The sequence below is a fragment of the Trichechus manatus genome, unplaced genomic scaffold (assembly GCF_000243295.1).
Source record: "Trichechus manatus latirostris isolate Lorelei unplaced genomic scaffold, TriManLat1.0 scaffold00251, whole genome shotgun sequence".
NCBI lineage: Eukaryota > Metazoa > Chordata > Mammalia > Sirenia > Trichechidae > Trichechus > Trichechus manatus.
Genome location: NW_004444187.1, coordinates 1,929,687 through 1,948,646, shown reverse-complemented (window position 1 = coordinate 1,948,646; position 18,960 = coordinate 1,929,687).

The following is an 18,960-nucleotide window of genomic DNA, read 5'->3' as shown; positions in this document are numbered from 1 at the left end:
TTTTTTTTTTTTGGTGAAAATATACATAGCCAAAGATACACCATTTCGAAAATTTCTACATATATAATTCAGTGACATCAATTACATTCTTCCAGTTGTGCTTCTATTCTCACTATCCTTTTCCAAATTATTCCATCACCATTATCTTCAACTCACCACCCTCTGGGCCCCATGAAACATTTTGAATTGCTGTTGTCAATTTGATCCCACATAGATAATTCTTTTTCATTTTATACCTTAGATGAAGGTTTACAGAACAAGTAATTTCTCATTAAACAGTTAGTACACATATTGCCCTATGACAATGGTTAACAACCCCATGACATGTCAACAGTGTCCCTTCTCAACCTTGGGTTCCCTATCACCAGATTTCCTGTCCCCTCCTGCCTTCTAGTCCTTGTCCCTGGACTGCTGTGCCTCATTAGTCCCATTTCGTTTTATGGGGCTGTCCAATTCCCAGCTGAATGGTGAACCTCCGGAGTGACTTCACCACTGAGCTAAAAGGGTGTCCGGGGGCCACACTCTTTGGGTTTCTCCAGTCTGTCAGGCCAGTAAATCTGGTCTTTTTTTGTGAGTTATAGTTTTGTTCTACATCCTTCTCCACCTGTGTTCAGGACCCTCTGTTGTGATCCCAGTCAGAGCAGTCAGTGGTGGTAGCCAGGCACCATCTAGCTGTACTGGACTCAGTCTGGTGGAGGCCGTGATAGCTGTGGTCCATTAATCCTTTGGACTAATCTTTTCCTTGTATCCTGTTCTCTTCATTCTCTCTTGTTCCCGAAGGGGTGAGACCAGTGGAGTATCTTAGATGGTTGTTCACAGGCTTATAAGACCCCAGACGCTACTCACCAAAGTAGAATGTAGAACATTGTCAAGGCAGATATTTTTTACTAGCTAAGCTAAACTGTTGTTTGGTTTTAAGAAGAGTTCAGGGGAGATTTTTGGTTTAAATTTTAAAGATTATCTCAGGGCAGTAGTTTCAGGGGTTCATCCAGTCCCCTTGGCTCCAGAAAGTCTGGAGTCCATGAGAATTTGAAACTCTGTTCTGAATTTTCCCCCTTTTGATCAGGATTCTTCTATGGAATCTTTGATCAAAATGTTCAGTAATGGTAGCTGGGCACCACTCAGTTCTTCTGGTCTCACAGCAAAGGAGGCAGTTGCTGATGGAGGTAACTAGCCACATATTCCATTTCCTCCTCCTATTCCTGACCTTCCTTCTTCCTCTGCTGCTCCAGACAAATAGTGACTAATTGTTGTGCTGTGGCTGGCTGCTTGAAAGCTTTTAAGACCCCAAGCACTATGCAACAAACTAGGAGGTAGAATAGAAGCACTAAGCAGGTTATTAGGTCAATTAACTGGGATGTCCCATGAAACCATGACCCTAAGCCTCAAAACCAAGTAACCAAACCCCATGAGGTTTTTGGTTGTACATAAGCAGTCTCAGCAGCTACTTTTTTTTTTTTTTGTCATTTTTGTAAATACATCTATCACAAAACTTTTTCCAGTTCAACTTTTTGTAGGTATACAACTTATTGACAGCAATTACAATGATCGTCTGTGCAAACCTACCCTTAATCAATGCCATATTTCCATCACCGTTAACCTCTCCTCCCCCCTCCCTCACAACCCTTCTAACCACTAATAAACTTTGGTCTCTATACATTTGCCTTTTTTTCGGTCTTCTGATATAAGTGAAGTCATACAATATTTGTCCTTTTGTAACTGACTTATTTCCACTCAACATAATGTCTTCAAGCTCCATTCGTATTGAAGCATGTATCAAGACTTCATTTCTTTCACTGGCTGAGTAGTATTCCATTGTATTATGTACCATATTTTGTTTATCCATTCATCTGTAGATGGGCATTTAGATTGTTTCCATCTTTGGGCTACTGCGAATAGTTCTGCAATGAACATTGGTGTACAAGTCTGTTTGAGTTTCTGCTTTCAAGTCTTTGGGGTATATACCTAGGAGTGGAATTGCTGGGTCATATCGTAGTTATATTTTTAGCTTTTTGAGGAACTGCCACACTGTTTTCCACAATTCCTATACCATTTTGCATTCCTACCAGCGACAGATAAGGGTTCCAATTTCCCCACATCCTAGTCAGCATTTGTTATTTTCTGTTTTTTCATATATTAGCCATCCTGGTTGGGAATGAAATGGTATCTCATGTGGTTTTGATTTGGATTTCTCTGATGGCTAATGATGTTGAGCATCTTTTCATGTGTTTGGTGGCCATTTGAATGTCCTCTTTGGTGAAATGTCTATTCAAGTCATTTGCTCATTTTATAATTGAGTTATTTGTCTGTTGTTGAGGTTTTGAAGTTTTATATATATTTTAGTTATTAGATTCTTATCGGATATATGTTCTCTGAAGATAGTTTCCCAGTCAGTAGCTTGTCTTTTCACTTTTTTTTTGGTAAAGTCTTTTGATGAACAAAAGTTTTTAATTTTTATGAGGTCCCTTTTATTTATTTTGCCTCTTGCTGTTTGTGCTTTTGTTATATTAGACAATCCATTGTTAAAAGGTAGGCCCAACAGCATTGCTCCTGAATTTTCTTCTAAGAATTTTATGATTTTAGTTTGCACATTTAGGTCCTTAACCCATTTTTAATTTGTTGTTGTGTATGGTGTGAAACATGGATCCTGTTTCATTTTTCTGCATGTGGAAATCCAGTTTTCCCAACACCATTTATTGAAGAAACTCTTCTTTCTCTCATCTAATGGACTTAGCACCCTTTTCAAAATCAGTTGACCATAGATGTGTGGGTTTATCCTGGACTCTCAATTCTATTCCATTGGTCTATGTGTCTATTGTTACACCAGTACCAGGCTATTTTTATTATTGAAGCTGTATAATATATTTTAAAACCAGGAAGTACATGTCCTCCTACTTTATTCTTCTCTGTCAACATTGTCTCAGCTATTTGGGGCCTCTTGTCATTCCACATAAAGTTGAGGATTGGTTTTCCCATTTCTGTAAAGAAGGCTGTTGGAATTTTGATCAGGATTGTGTTGAATCTATAGATCACTTTGGGTAGTATTGACATCTTAACAACCCAACAGCATGGGACAGCTTTCCATTTATTTATGTCTTTTTTAATCTCTTTCAGAAGTATTTTATAATTTTCATTGTATAAGTCCTTCATGTCCCTGGTTATATTTATTCCTAGGTATATTAGTATATTTTTGTTGTGAAACAGAAACTAAGCTATTTAAGGAATGGAACACATTGTGGTACTCTAACACCATGACAGCTTTTCCTCACCATCTGTATTTGCTCAGAATCAAAAGGGCATTTCAGATGGGTGAGGAATATGAGCAAAGGCACAGAAGCGGGAGCAGGAAAGACAAGCATAAGAAAGGCAAGGAGCCCCATGGTAGCAGATACAGTGGCAGACTAGACGAGGACAGAGTAACAAGAAGCAGGAAGGGAGATTACATTTTAAAATTCAATAGCAATTAGAAGTAGAAAATTCAGCTGAAAAGCCGAGGCTGTACCTCTCACTAGTTCTGTGATTTTGTACAGTCACTTCATCTTTCTTGGCCTCAGATATTGGGCGTAGTAATTTCTAGTTATTTACTGTTCTAAAGGAATCCCTGGGTGCTGCAAATGGTTAAGTACTCTCAACTACTAGCCAAAAGGTTGGTGGTTTGAACCTACTCAGCGGCGCTTCAAGAGACAGGCCTGGCGATTTGCTTCCAAAATGTTACACAGCCTTCAAAACCCCATGGAGCAGCTCTACCCTGCACACATAGGGTCTCTATGAGTCACAAGTGACTTGACAGCATCTAACAACTGTTCTAAGATTCCATTGCTTAGTCATTCGACTAATCTGTGCTTATGTTCACAGGCTATTTTTATGTCACAGAATAATTTGTTTTAATTCAGGTGATTACAGTAGGCAGTTGAGTTAAAACAGACTATAATACACTGGACATATTTCTAAGATGAGCAAGAATGAGGGCACCAGAAATCGAGGATACAAATTAGAGAGTGGACACAATTACTTTCTTGCTATATTTTTGTTACATATTTTTGTCACCTGTTCCTTGCAGTAAACACACCAAAAGCAGCCCTGGAGATTCCTTACCACCGGACTCTTCAAAGTGTTTCACTCTTCAGTCAAATGAGAATTAAATTGTTTCCCTTTCTCTTTTGTTGATGATATATTCTTTTTTTTTTTTAATATTTTTATTGTACTTTAGGTGAAGGTTTACAGAACAAAAAGTTACTCATTAAACAGTCAGTACACATATTGTTTTATGACATGATGATATATTCTTAATCAACTTTATTGAAGTATAATTTACATGTATCAAATACACCCACTTTAAGTATACATACATTTCAATGAGTTTTGGCTACTGTATACACCATATAACCACCACAAGATATAACATGTTCATCACCTCTGAAAGTTCCCTTGTGTGCTTTCTCAGTCCTTGGCCGCAGGCAACCATTGACATGTATTCTGTTACTCTAGATTAGATTTCTCTTTTCTATGGTTTCATGTAAGTGAAACCAAACAGTATGTCCTCTTTGGGATTTGTATTCTTTTATTCAACATAATATTTTTGAGATTCATCTATGTCGCTGCATGTACAAGTATTTTGTTCCTTTTTATTCCTGAGTAACATTCCATGTATGTCATAAATATACTGTAATTTGTTTACCCAACATCTGTTGATGGACACCTGGGTTGTTTCCATATTCTAGCTATTAAGAATAAAGTTCCTATGAACATTCATGTGTTAAGCCTGTGTGAAGCTAACTTTTCTGTTCTTCCTGGGTTAAAAGCTAGGAGTGGAATTTCTAGATATGTTAAGAGTATGCTTAACTTTATAAGAAAGTCAAACTTTTCCACAGCGATTATACCATTTATACTCTCAAAAATCAGTGTATGATTCTTACAATTATTCTACCTCCTGGCCAGAGCTAGATATGGTCAATCTTTTTAAATTTAGACGAACAGTAGATGCAGAGTAGTATTTCATAGTGGTTTTAATTTGCATTACCTGATGACTAATGATGTTGAGCAACTTTTCATGTGCTTTATTAGCCATTTGTATATCTTCTTTAGTGTTCTCCTTCTTTCCTTTGTGCCATTGTTATCATACATTTTACTTCTACATATGCTATAAAAAAAAATCCATTGTTGTCTAGTCGATTCTGACTCATAGCAACCCTACAGGACAGAGCAGAACTGCCCCATAGGGTTTCCAAGGCTATAAATCTCTATGGAAGCAGACTGCCACATCTTCCTCCTGAGGAGCAGCTAGTGGGTTTGAACCACCGATCTTTCGATTAGCAGCTAAGCACTTAACCACTGTGCCACCAGGGCTCCTTACATATGCTGCAAACCCCCGAAATACATTGTTATTATTTTTACTTTTAATAATCAAATACATTTTCAAGATGCTAAAAATTAAGAGGAAAGGTCTTATTTCATTATTTTGACAAGTTGTCTAATTGTTTACTATGAGAGCTTAGGTCTGGTCTTTGACACTTTTTTTTTTTTTTTAAATACAGTCCTGCTACAGGATTTATTCCTGGATGGGATTATATGGTAGGTATATATTCAGACTAGGCGGCATTTATATGGCAACTCTTTCAGAAATTGCTACCTGCAGCAAAGTTTTGTAATTACAACTCTAATGTTTCAACAAAGACATTTACCAGTCATGTTGTAACTGGTTGTGGACAACCCGTTTGAAGAAACACTAAGCTGAAAGGTCCCGGACATGATACCCGTTACTAAACCAAACCCGTTGCTGTCGAGTCGATTCCGACTCATAGCGACCCTATAGGACAGAGTAGAACTGCCCCATAGGGTTTCCAAGGAGCACCTGGTGGATTCGAACTGCTGACCTTTTGGTTAGCAGCCGTAGCTCTTAACCACTACGCCACCAGGGCTTCCACTTTACCAAGTAATAATTATAAAATACGGCATTAAATCAAGTTTAAATTGTTATATTTTTTGTCTCTCATACATGGGGGGCCCTGGTTGCACGGTGGTTAAGAACGCAGCTGTTAGCCAAAAGGTCGGCAGTTCCGATCCACCAGGTGCTCCTTGGAAACCCTATGGAGCAGTTCTACTCTGTCCTATAGGGTCGCTATGAGTCAGAATCGACTAGAAGGAAATGGGTTTGGCTTTTTTGGTTTGTTTACTTGGTAAAGTAGAGGGTCAGCAAAAAAGAGGAAGACCCTCAATGAGACGGATTGACCCAGTGGCTTTAACAATAGGCTCAAGCATAACAACAATTGTGAGGATGGCACAGGATCCAGCAGTGTTTCGTTCTGTCGTACATAGGGTTGCTATGAGTCAGAACCAATCTGATGGCATCTAACAACAATTTATAAATAATTATTCCAAAGAAATTAGTAAGTTTTAGATTATATATGTATACCCTCATATACTGTGTAGACATTTATTAATATAGTATAACCCAATTGCCACACTTCACCTATGTATGTAGATAGATATGATAGATAGATAGACAGATATCCAAGTCATGATGACTCTGTTAACAATGCTATTCAAAGTGATTGCTGGTTATTTCTAGTGCTCCCAATGTTCCTATCAGCTACAGGCACCAAGTGGCAGCCAACATCCTCTCTCTCCCCATTTCACTGAGCTGCACTGAAGAACCTGAGAACTGTACCCACTGACAGGGCCCACCACACAAACATCTGTGCCCCTGTAACTTCCCCAGGGTCCTGGCTCTCAGACAGCAAGTGTGTGTATGCTGTGTAGTAAAGGGTAGCTTTAGGACCTCCAGACTCCTCAATCCCTTTAGAAACTTAGCAGCAATTCAGATATAGGACACAACTCTCTCTTACACGGACTACCTCTTAAAGTTCCAGTGTATTATTATCCTCACCATGCTAGATCTTCTCCAGGTGCTCTTCAAACATACTCGTCACCCTCCTCCACCCTGCTCAGTGCCCTAGGGAGCTGACCTTATAAACTGCATCTAGGGTGCTCTCACCCTCTGTCTTCCAGGTGGGTTTGGTCAATGGGAGGCACCAGCAGAAGGTCAGAAGATGTGAGAAGAATGAATCTGGGGTTTGTTCTCCCAGGCCTCACCAGTGGCTATATTCCTCCTGCATAGGCCACGGCTTATCTCAGGTAACTTCTAGGTTCTCAGTACCAGCCTTTCCCCCTATCCTTCAGGCCTATGTTTGGTAATAGACCCTATTATTGCTGTCCCCTCATTTTAAAAAAAAAAAAAAAACTTTTGCCATCAAGTCAATTCTGATTCATAGTGACTGTAAAGGACAGAGTAGAACTGCCCCATAGTGCTTCCAAGGCTGTAATCTTTACGGAAGCAGACTGCCACATCTTTCTCCCATGGAGCAGCTAGTGGGATTGAACTGCCAACCTTTCAGTCAGCAGCTGAGCACTTAACCACTGCGCCACCAGGGCCCCTTGTCCCCTCATTAGTTCTCCTTAATCCTCCCACACCCTTGTAAATAGTCCCTCATTACACTCTCCTCTCACCACTCACCTGTCAGTTTGTCCTACTGTGGTGACTTGCATATTGATGATACTGGAAGCTATGCCACCAATATTTCAAATACCAGCAGGGTCACCCATGGAGGACAGGTTTCAACAGTGCTTCCAGACTAAGACAAGCTATAAAGAAAGACCTACTTCTGAAAATTAGCAAATAAAACCCTATAGATCACAACAGAATATTGTCCAATACAGTGCTGGAAGACGAGCCCCCTAGGCTGGAAGACACTCGAAACACACAGAGGCCACAACAATGGACTCAAGCATATCAAATGATTGTGAAGATGACACAGTCCAAGCAACTTTTGTTCTGTTGACATGGGGTTGCCTTGAGTTAGAGTCAACTCAATAGCAACTAACAACACTCTTCTCACTTACCCTACCCGTTTCCTGCCAGGATCCTGACTGCACACAGATTCCCTCTCTCTTTCCCCCATTTGACCAAAGATCTTCTTCTAATTCTTCTAATTTTTCATGAGCCTGGGCCCCAGAACGGGGAAAGGGCAAATACCAAACCACAGAAAGGGTCCTATGCAGGAAAACCCCACCCACTCATACAAGTCACTCATCAGTCATACAATTCACTCACATGTAGGACTGAGCTGTATGAGTGATAAATACAAGTCACACTATAAACAGAGTCCTATATATGGATGGGCATTATTAAGAGTTAAAAACTGACCATATTTGGCTTGAAAAGATGAAAATCTTACCCACAGTTAAAGCTTTGCTTCTCAGCTGCCAAAACAATATTTCAATATACTTGCCAACTTGAAACACTCTGATAATGTTTAAATAAACCTACTTTTCTAAAATTTTATCTGCTTTAATTTCAACATAACTTGGTTTTTTTCTTTTAACCTGGAAATATTTTTTAAACGCCTTTAATAAATTGACTGAAAAAAAAATTTAAGAAATGATGAAAATCACTCTGAAGAGAAAATCAAGGATTTTTGAAAACCAGGCTTGATTCACATCTTACTGGAACCACAGAGGAGAAGTGTCTTCTGGGATTATTTCCAGAAACAGATGTGCTCAGAGACTAGAGAGCTGGGGGTTCCAGTTATCCTCCCATCAGATCCTAATACCAAGATCTTTCAGATAAAATCAGGGCCAAAATTAATACAATGGACAGCATCAGAGGGGAAAATGAATTTTACAATAGAGAAATCTGAGAGGTTGGAAAACACCCTGCCTTGATGCATAGCAATGTTCTTCACTAAATATACTGAAAACCACTGATATGTACACTTTAAATTAGTGCATTGTATGGTATGTGAATTATATCTCAACAAATCTCAACTATAAATATGATTAATTTTTTTCCATATGGCTTCCAACTTTTGTTTAGACCATTCTCCCATATCAGGCAAAATGCGTATGTTTCTTTCTACTCTTGTAGTCTAGCATTTTCTGAGGTACTCCAGAGCTATTTGGGTTGAACATGCAGCCATGTGGGTGGCCGCTTCCCTGGCCTGTGTTCAGGGTCAGCCCACCCCACTTGGACAGGCATGTGCCACTCCCATGAACTTGGAACATTATCCAACTATTTTCATCCCTTTCCTTTGTTGCTGAAGTACCACAGAGTCTTGACCATTAAACTCCAAGGTTTCCAAGATTCATTCTAGTTTTCTTGTACTACCAATCAAAGAAAGCAGCAGAGATTAATTCTAAACAATAACTGGTCCACAAATTACTTTTTACTTGCATTAGATATAACATGCTGTTTATCACAGATTGAAATTATTGATTCCACTTTGGATATAGTATCAGCACTCCCAGATCATGATGTTCTCACTGAACAAAGAGTTGAAGGAAAAATATCTGAGGAGTTTCTAAGATTTAGGGAAAAGCAATTACAGAATTGAATATCTGTTTCAGAATAACCATAAAGCATGTAAGTCATACACAGATAATGAAAGTTTAGTGATTTTAGTCTTTAGCTGCCTCCAGAACTGTACTCAACACCCCGCTGTGTCAAAAAAATAAAGTTGAGCATCTCATCCCGCCAAACATTCTTTTAAATATTTTAGTAAAAGTTTCCTTTCAAACCAGTGTGATATCTCACATTGAATTGAGACTCAGTCTTAGATGAACAACTTAAGCCTGAGGACCAGAGCTAACCAAATCCCTATACATTCACCTGGAAGCGAGGCTAAGTAACAACCAAAGGTACATAGGGTCGCTACGAGTCAGAATCGACTTGACGGCACACAACAACAGCAACATAGCTACTGAAGGAGCTCTGGTGGCACAATGGTTAAGTTCTCTGCTGCTAACCAAAAGGTTGGCAATTCAAACACACTCAATGTTTCCACGGGAGAAAGATGTGGCAATCTGATTCTGTAAAGATTACAGCCAAGAAAACCCTATGGGGCAGTTCTACTCTACCACATGGAGTTGCTATGAGTCAAAATCGATTCAATGGCACCTGACAACACATCTAGTGAATTGTAGAACAGAAATTAAAATTTAACTGTAAACTCATGTTTTTTCAACTACACCATAGTTCTAGGGAGAATTTTCCTTCCCTAGGTCTCCTGAACAACCCCCTTTGGTGTGATTAATTACTTTTGTGTGTAGCCTTTCTAGCCATGAGTCTTGCAACTCCCACCCAGGTTACCCTGTGATAGGGTAATTGTGGCCTACCAAGGGGATTGGTCAGTTTTGCCTTAAAAGAGAGCCAGTTCCAGAACAGGAGGAGGAGCCCACCACCACCAAGGAAGGAGAGACCCAGCAGCAGAAGATGGCATGGTGGGCTTCCTGGCCCTTGGAGAGAGAAAGCTGAGTGCCTTTGGGCAGAGACTGAGGGACAGGGAGAGGCGTTACGGCAAGCACAGCTGGGGAGAGGCTATCCTGATGGAAGAACTGTATCCTGAGTGTTCTTGAGCCTGAATTGTAACTGTTACTTCCCTAATAAACCCCATAATTGTGAGTATGGTCTGTGAGTTCTGTGTAGCTATTGCAATGAATTATCGAACCCAGCAGAGAAGTAAGATTGCTATGGGAGGGACAGTTGGTGTCAGAGGTGGTAAAGATGACCGAGAGAAGAGGCGTGTCTGACTTCTGCCTCATAGGAATCAGCCTTGGGCTGTTGATCTCCATTCTCCTTTCCCCTTGAGAAGTCAGAGGAGGTCACTCTGCCTTCAATCTGTTTTTACACCACCATACCCTTCAGGCAATCAAATTAGAGTGTCCGCCATTTATGGTCCCTTGAAAGTGGTCTGAGGACTATTATCAAGTTAAGATGGCAATTTGCTTAGGACCGTCCTTGTCTATACTGGTTGTCCTGATAGAATGATCACCAGTGCTCCTTTCACTGTCAAAAAATCTTAATTTGGCATGAGATGTTAACATTAGTTTCATATCCTGAAGGTTAATCAGAACAATCAAGGATCAATACTTCTCAACTTTTATCACTAGATATCAAACTTGTAGATGTGTAAATGTGGTACACACTTGGATTAAAAAGTAGAATGTAGTGAAACGTAAAAGGTATTACTTGTAGGGAGAAGCCAGGTGGGTAACTGAAATGAAGAGAAAGGAAAGACAAAAGAAACTGAGAAGGTATGGGCATGTAAATGAAGAATTGTGATGCTGGATGTGTTGACAACTCAGAGGAAAATAATCCACTGGCTATTACAAAATATTTTAAAAGACAGTTGGTAAACGCAAGATATTTCCTCTAACGTTTGGTATTGTCTCCTCCAAGGAGGCAAGTAGAGTGGATAGCAGGGCTTTGAACTTGTTCTTCCCAGCTCAGTCTGGCCAAGGAAGCAAAATTGGAAGAGGCCCAAATTTTTATAATTTGAGTGAACCGGAACCATAACCAGAACGGGAAAAATTACGGGTCGAAACCCTGCTAGAAACTTAATCTCCCTCTTAGAAAATAAGGGCAGCTTACATGTTGCACAGCAACCAAATCTCCTGCCTGTTGGATTTTGAACAGAGTTGAAAACAGCGGTACCCTGCTCAAAGATGGCGGCCGACAACACCGCTTCGATTGTGTGTCGCTCTCCACTGGCCTGGCACTAATCCAGTCTCATGCATCAGGGTCCTGAAAGAGCTCACTGTGCCTCTTCAGAGTCTCCTATTCCCGGGCTTCAACCAAGTTTCTCTTTGTCGGCCATGACTGAACCAGTTTGAACTGGTTTGAAGCCCTGGTGAATAACAATGCATTCTCCATTCCCCCAAAGAAACATTTTAGCTCGGTTGATTATTTTGGCCACCATAGGTTCCTATGAGTGTATGTTTGCCAGGGACCCACCCCTTGGAAAGAAAATTGGTCTCAAACCAGTACCCAATTTGTTTTTCATCTATCTCTGAATTTTAAAATGACACCAGGAATCTGTCATCTTTTACTCTTGAGGTTGCCCACTTTAATACTATCTTCTATCTTTGTTTAATTATCTGATTGGCTTTTCTTATTTTAGCTATTTACAATCAAAGTCATATGTGCATCTGATTTTAACAGTCCAGTATTTCTATAATGTTTGTTACCAAAACCAGTACTACCCCCCACACTGACCCCCTGCAGGGCCATTTCCTGATCCCCAAAGGCAACCGTATTTAATAGTTTTAGCTTCAAATAATAGCTTATGTTACTATTTATCAGATTTTTGTTGGAGGTACTACCTATTTACTTCTCATTTTAGAAGTAAAGGATTTACTCTTCTTTCATTCTCTCTCTCCATTTTCTCCCCACGAAGAAAAAAGAGGCATAAAATCACTGGTTGATTACACAGTCCCTCTCTGATAAAATCAGGTTTTAAAGAGTGTATTCATGGACTTACAAAAACACCATATAGTTTCAAATCATCGATTGCTTTATACCAGTGATGTGACCCAACCAAAAAAGTCAAAGGAGTAAAAAAGACTTACCCAAAAGCCCGTTGCCATCGAGTTGAACTGCCCCTTAGGGTTTCCAAGGAGCAGCTGGTGGATTTGAACTGCCAATCTTTTGGTTAGCAGCCAAATCCTTAACTTAGAGACTTTAATTTCCAGTGGGATTCATTTGAGTTAGCACGAGGACAGAGCATCCAAAAAATCAGTCTAACGATCACTACAAAAAAATATTATAGTACTCTTGTTTACTCTATACTGCTCAGATCTCAGACCAAGTGTCACACTGTGTAAGTGTGATTTTTGAGATACTGGCACAAGTTCAGAGAAAAAGGTTACAAAAAGAAGCATCTGGAAAGAGTGATACCTGAAGAACAAGCTGAAAGAAATGAAGCTATTTAGCTAGAAAAGGAATTCAGAGGGGACAGGTGTTGGTGTTTAAAAACTACCTTGAAACACTTCAAAGATTAACATTTAACTTTTTTTTTCTAATTCCAGAAAGAAGAATTAAGATCACTGAATAAAATTGTAGATAGATAGATCCTGGCACAAAATAATAAAGCATTTTCTAATAACTATATTTTGGTTGTTTTATAAATTCTCCCACTGCTAACATATTCCATCAGAACCTGTGTGGCCACTTATAAACATTCAGGAATGAGTGGATGGATCATTGGTCTAGAAACTCTAAAGTTTTTCACAACTCTGAGATCCTGTGAATGAGGAAGACTGTGGCTGGGAAAAATAACTTTTAAAAAGAAAGAGAGCAAGAGGGAGAGGAAGGAAGAGGAGAAAAAGGGAAGGGGGAAGAAAAGGGAAACAATTCTATCATGAAGATCCTTTCTCTGGCAGAGAAAAACAAACCAACAAGAAAAACACCCAAGAAACAGAGAAAAATAAGTCCCTGGCAGAAGTATGACCCTCCAAAGTAGGTTAATACCTAAAACATTTCCCTACACCTAGATTTCCAAAAGGAAACTCCAATTCTGGTAGATAGTCAGCATCCCAAAGTTACAAGTAAGTTAACCTTAACAATCGTTTGCCACCCATCATTTCTTCTCTTTTATACTAGTTTTCAAATGAAAAAAAGCTTGCAATACATACATGGTGAAATTGGACATTTCAAAATGATAAAATAATAACTCTATTTTTTCGCCAAACATTTAGCTATTTGTGCCCTACTCCCTCAGAAAATACTTTGCGTTCATAGTAAGAGTCCTCAGAACCAAGTAATTTGAGTAGCATGCCCTTTATAGCAACATTCTGCAAATTCTACTATTTCCAAATAAAGTAGTGTGCAGTTCTCCAGGACCACAGTGTTTTGCTATTTGAGTTTATTTTCAGTAACTTGTTTATCCAAGAGTTTCCAATGACCACAATAACTCTTAAAACAGAAAAAAAGCATAGTTTTTATTAAAATATATATCAATGTATATAGGCCAATACTAAGCAACAAGCAGAATTTTATATGGATTCACTATTATTAAGGAAAATAAGTCACTCTATTTGTTAAATGATTGTTATTTCCCAAAAAAGAAACAGTGATATAAATACAGATGTTATAGAAAACAGTGAATATTCCAATGAGAAGTTTGTTGCTTTTCTTGAGGTTAGCATGCTGAGAATGTTCTCAATGCTAGGAAAGATTCCTCTTTCTCATTCTGTCTCTTTTCAAGAAAACGCAAACATCTACTAAAAGTGCTTTTAAAACGAAATGTTTACTCATATACTGGTTATTTAACTAGAGAAGAATTACCTCATTCAGACACTCAAGAATGTCAACAGGCCTGTTCATAATGTATCTAATAGGTTAACTTCTTTATTATCTACCTTTAGATCCAATCCTCTGGCTGTTCTAAACAAGGAATCGAGAAGTTACTAAATAGTTGGCAGGCAGCAAGGGCCGACCTGGGCTCCAATGGCCCAGAAAGAGTGAATACAGACACCTAAGTTGTCTAATTTATGTTATGCCTTTATGCTCTGTAGAAATCTGTCCTAGAGTTTTGCATAGCTGCCAAACAGAAGTAGGCAAACATTCTTTTAGTAAACTCTGTGGAAACAAAATTCTACCCAGATATTTGATAGGAAAATAGAATCTAAAAACGCTTCTGTCCAGCCCGTTGGCAGCTCCCCAGTCTTCCATCTGCTCGGTGCACTTTCATTCCCTTTGCTCTCGACTCACAGATGATCTCAGAAGCATGAAAGGTAGCTTAGGAGGTCACCCACCTGGCAGACAATGGTAATTCACAAGACCAGGTGGAACACATTCTATTATACCCTTGCCCTTGCCCTTATTCTGCTGTTGGAAATATGCAATTAGGTAAAACTTGTCAAAATCTTCCCAGCCTTTTTTGTCTTAGCTAAAGGTAGCAAGTGATGTTGTTTATTTTAAAAAATCAGTCTTAGCTCTTAATCAAAGTAGAATAACATTTGTAAAAAAAAAAAAAAAAAATGCTAGAGAATGCAAAGGCTTCAAATTTATCTTTAATAAACTTTTGTCCAAAGTCAACCTCCAAATCAAGAAGATGACCTCTAGATCTGTTGTTTTAATAACCAGTAATCTTATTGTACACATTTCAGTAGGCATTTGAAAAATATTTAACTATGCAGCTTTGCAGATATTATGTTCTATTTGAATATGGAGGAAATTGTACTTAAGAGTTTAACTTGAAAAGTTAATGCCCACTAAAAGTTAATTAATGCCTATTTCATGCTCCAGAAAGATAAAATATCAACGTCCGATGGAGATGTCTTATTTATATATACAGCTGTCCAGAAATCAATGGGATACTCACAAGATTAAACAGGAACATCCTTTACTTACGGAAAACAGGATAAAATAAATCTAAAATTAAGCATCATACAGTGTTCTCAATTAAAATGGAATGGCCTATCCAATCAAGGAGCCCTGGTGGCACAGTGGTTAAAGTGCTAACCGAAAAGGTTGGCGATTTGAACCCACCAGCCACTCCATGGGAGAAAGATACGACAGTCTGCTTCCATAAAGATTTATAGCCTTGGAAACCCTATGGAGCAGTTCTACTCTGTCCTATAGGGATACTATGAGTCAAAATCGACTTGACAGCAATGGGATTGGTTTGGGTTTGGTTGGCCTACCAATCAGTTCTAGTCATGAATACAGATTTTTCAAGAGTACACCTTCTTCCCCACTTAGTTCTAATAACCAAGTTTTCCCAAATAAAGTTAATTCTGGAAGTTCTTATGTATGAAAAGCAGTTTTTGGCCAGAAGAGGTGATATTTGAAACAGCCAGAAGATTAAACTGGCACCAATTACAACAAGCTACTGTGTCTTAATATTGAGCTAAAAATTCCCTGGTTCACTGGTACAGGGCTTATTTTATACAGAATGTGGACAAAAGGACAAGTGGTAGGTAGGGGGAAAAATGAACAAAACTTTCATTAAATACCATACAAATCTCTGGCACCACTCCACAAAACCTGATTATTGAATAACTTTAATAACAGACATTTTTTATCTGTTCCTTTAAACTCATGAGGGACTCTGCCATGCATTGTGGGAGGTGGTGGGAAAAGGGCAAAGAGAGGAAGGACATGAAAAGATGCAGTGATAAAGACTAGGGGGCAGGGAGTTATGCAAAGCCCAATACGCCCCAGAAAGAGTGGCAGCACAGGAATCTACAGGTCTTTCAGAACTGCCCCAGCTTCATCGTAGCTAACAGTAAGCAAGGCTCAGAAGGGCTGTACAAAGGACCTGGTAAGCAAGCACCCCAACCTCTGTCTGTCAGTTTATCATACTTTGGTTGCTATGATGCTAGAAGCTATGCCATCAGTATTTCAATTACTAGCAGGATCACCCATGGTGGACAGGTTTTAGCAGAGCTTCTAGACTAAGACAGACTAGGAAGAAATTAGCCAATGAATACCCTAGGGATCACAACAGAATATCGTTCAATAAGTGTTAGAAGATGAGCACCTAGGTTGGGAAGCACTCAAAATACACAGCTTCAACCCCCCTCTTCTCTTCTGCCTTTCCATGTAGATCACCCCTCCAGTTATTAAGGACAAGATACCATTTGCCATGGGAATCACTCTGGTTTTAGTTCCTTAGAAAAACAAACACAGTTAACATTTCCTAAGCATTTACCAACAGGATAAACAAAATCATTTTTGTAGGTCCTGTCACAACATCTTATGTTTTACAATGATGACACGAACAAGAATTTTATCAAAATAAGACTAACCCATGTGAAGAGAGGATGTCCAACAAAATTCGAAAAGGAATGAATGAATGCATCCTCATTTTAGTTCTACGCCACAAACAACAAACCTAGGTGGGTTGCTCTTTGCTTAGGTTTTAGAGGCACCTTTCCGTAAATACTGGTCATTTTACAAACGTATCTATAATCTAAACTTTCCCATTAAGACCATGTTGATTTCACCTTCTTTTTGGTCTTAAAGGACCCTGGTGGTGAAGAGGTTAAGCAGTTGGCTGCTAACTGAATGGTCCGAGGTTGGAACTCACCACTTGCTCCAGGGAAAAGATGTAGCAATCGGCTTGCATAAAGATTACAGCCTGGAGAACCCTACGGGGCAGTTCTACTCTGTCCAATAGGGTAGCTATAAGTTAGAACTGACTTGATGGCAACAGGTTTTGGGGTTGGTTGGTTTCCTAACCCTGCTCCTGAAAAAAAAAAAAAGAATCAATTATTTGTGATCACTACTGCAAGTATTTTACTAACCCCACTGAAAATGTAAATGGAATCAGGGGACAAAAAACTGTAAGGGAAGAAACCCTAATGCCAGGTTTTCAGACACTGCTTCAGCTCACACTTTCAATATGCGAAAGGGTTTCTTCTTTGAATGAAGTATTTTAAAATCTGAGATTATAATTTTGAGGAAAATAAATTCTTACAAAAATTTTTTTATTTTTATTTCCTGGTAATTGATTTAACAGAATTCCCTTAAAATTAACATCCTCTAAGTCGATGGCAATACGTTTGGGTTTTTTGTTTTGTTTTTTTTAAATTCCTTTTAATAAACAGTCATAGGGCAACAACTCTCAAAGAGTCTCAACCTCAAAGAGACATACTCTGGTTGGGTGAATGGAAGAGGTAAAGATATACAGAAAAAGCAAGAGGTAGAATTTCTAAGTCATCACTTTGGAATTTATTAAACAAAACTAGGAAAGAAAGGTGAAAAAGAAGTGAATGGGCAAGCAAGGCCAACTATGGGAAAGGAAGAGCACTATGGTCATTAGAGTCAAACGTGCCACACTCTGCAATGCTATAACACTTCTATCCACATGCTGCAGTGGTAGTAGGTAAACTTTTACTTAATTTTAGAAATATCATGCTCTGGTACCTAAACACTTTTCCAATTCAGTTCTTGCTCTTTTTTACAATTTTTTTTTTAAATAGTCTTTTTAAAAATTATTGTTTCAAAAAATAATCTTTTTCTTTCATAAAGGGGCCTTGATACATGAAGCAAGTTCCAAATACCCAAAACACTTCACGCAACAACACTTACTGCGTGCTTACAATGTCTTAGGCTCTGAGCAAGCTGAGGGAAGCCCCTCAAGTCTTGGGACCCATTATTTTGCTTCTGAAAATTTTTTCACTAGGTCCCTCTCCTTCTCAAACATACTAAGTCCACGAGACTCTAAACTCTTTATGAATATGCAAACTCCTTACTTCTGAAAGCTTTTGAGCGTGTCATCGTAGGCTGGCTCATCTGCAAAGTGTGTGATGTGAGGGTTTGGTTTACGTGGCTCCTCCAAGGCAGTTGCAGATGTGACTGCATCTTAGAGGTGCCTGGAATGTTTCAACTGGGTCTGTTTCAAAGGAAAATTAAGTGTTGTGGATTAAATAAATAAATAAATAAATAACACCTCCCCTACGATCTAAAGGTGCAAACTCCCAGGGCCAGGGGCTCTCCTACCTTACTCCATATATACCGCACCGTGCTTCAGGCAGGACCACCCACCGCGTAGGCGCTCGGATACCGGAGGTGCTTGCAGATCCCCTGGTAACTGGACGTCCTTCCATCAGGAGTATTGCGCCTCCTTCCCTCACTGTGCAACGTTTACTGGAGGTTTACTGTGTGTTGGTGACCAGGTGAGAGTGTAACATGAATTACCTCACTTAATCCTCACACACAACTCTATGAAGCAGTTACCAATGCTTCCACTTTACAAACCAGGCAGCCGAGGGTCCGACAAGCTCAGTATGGTGGGCCGAAGCACACAGGGTGAACGGCAGGGCCAGGAGGTGAGCACAGGTCGTTTGGTTCTATGCCCCCCGCTCTTAGTCGCCAAGCTGCCCCCTCCAGTAAATCCATCATCCCTGGCACAATTTGCCAGCTCTAAAACATCACATTTCTGGGCGTCTAAGAATGCGACCCAGGAGGCCCTCAAGCCCCTCTTCGGAGGGAATGCGGGTCCCCGTCTCCATGGCGCGCGCTGCCCGCCTCGGCAGGCCCGGGGACATGAGTCCCGGGGACAATGCCCTGCGCTCCGGGCCGGGGAGGGCGGTGAAGACGCTGTTTGCGCTCCAGGCCAGGGAGGGGCGACGGGTCGGGGCCGGGAGCCACCTCGCCGGTAGTGTGGGTACCCCGCC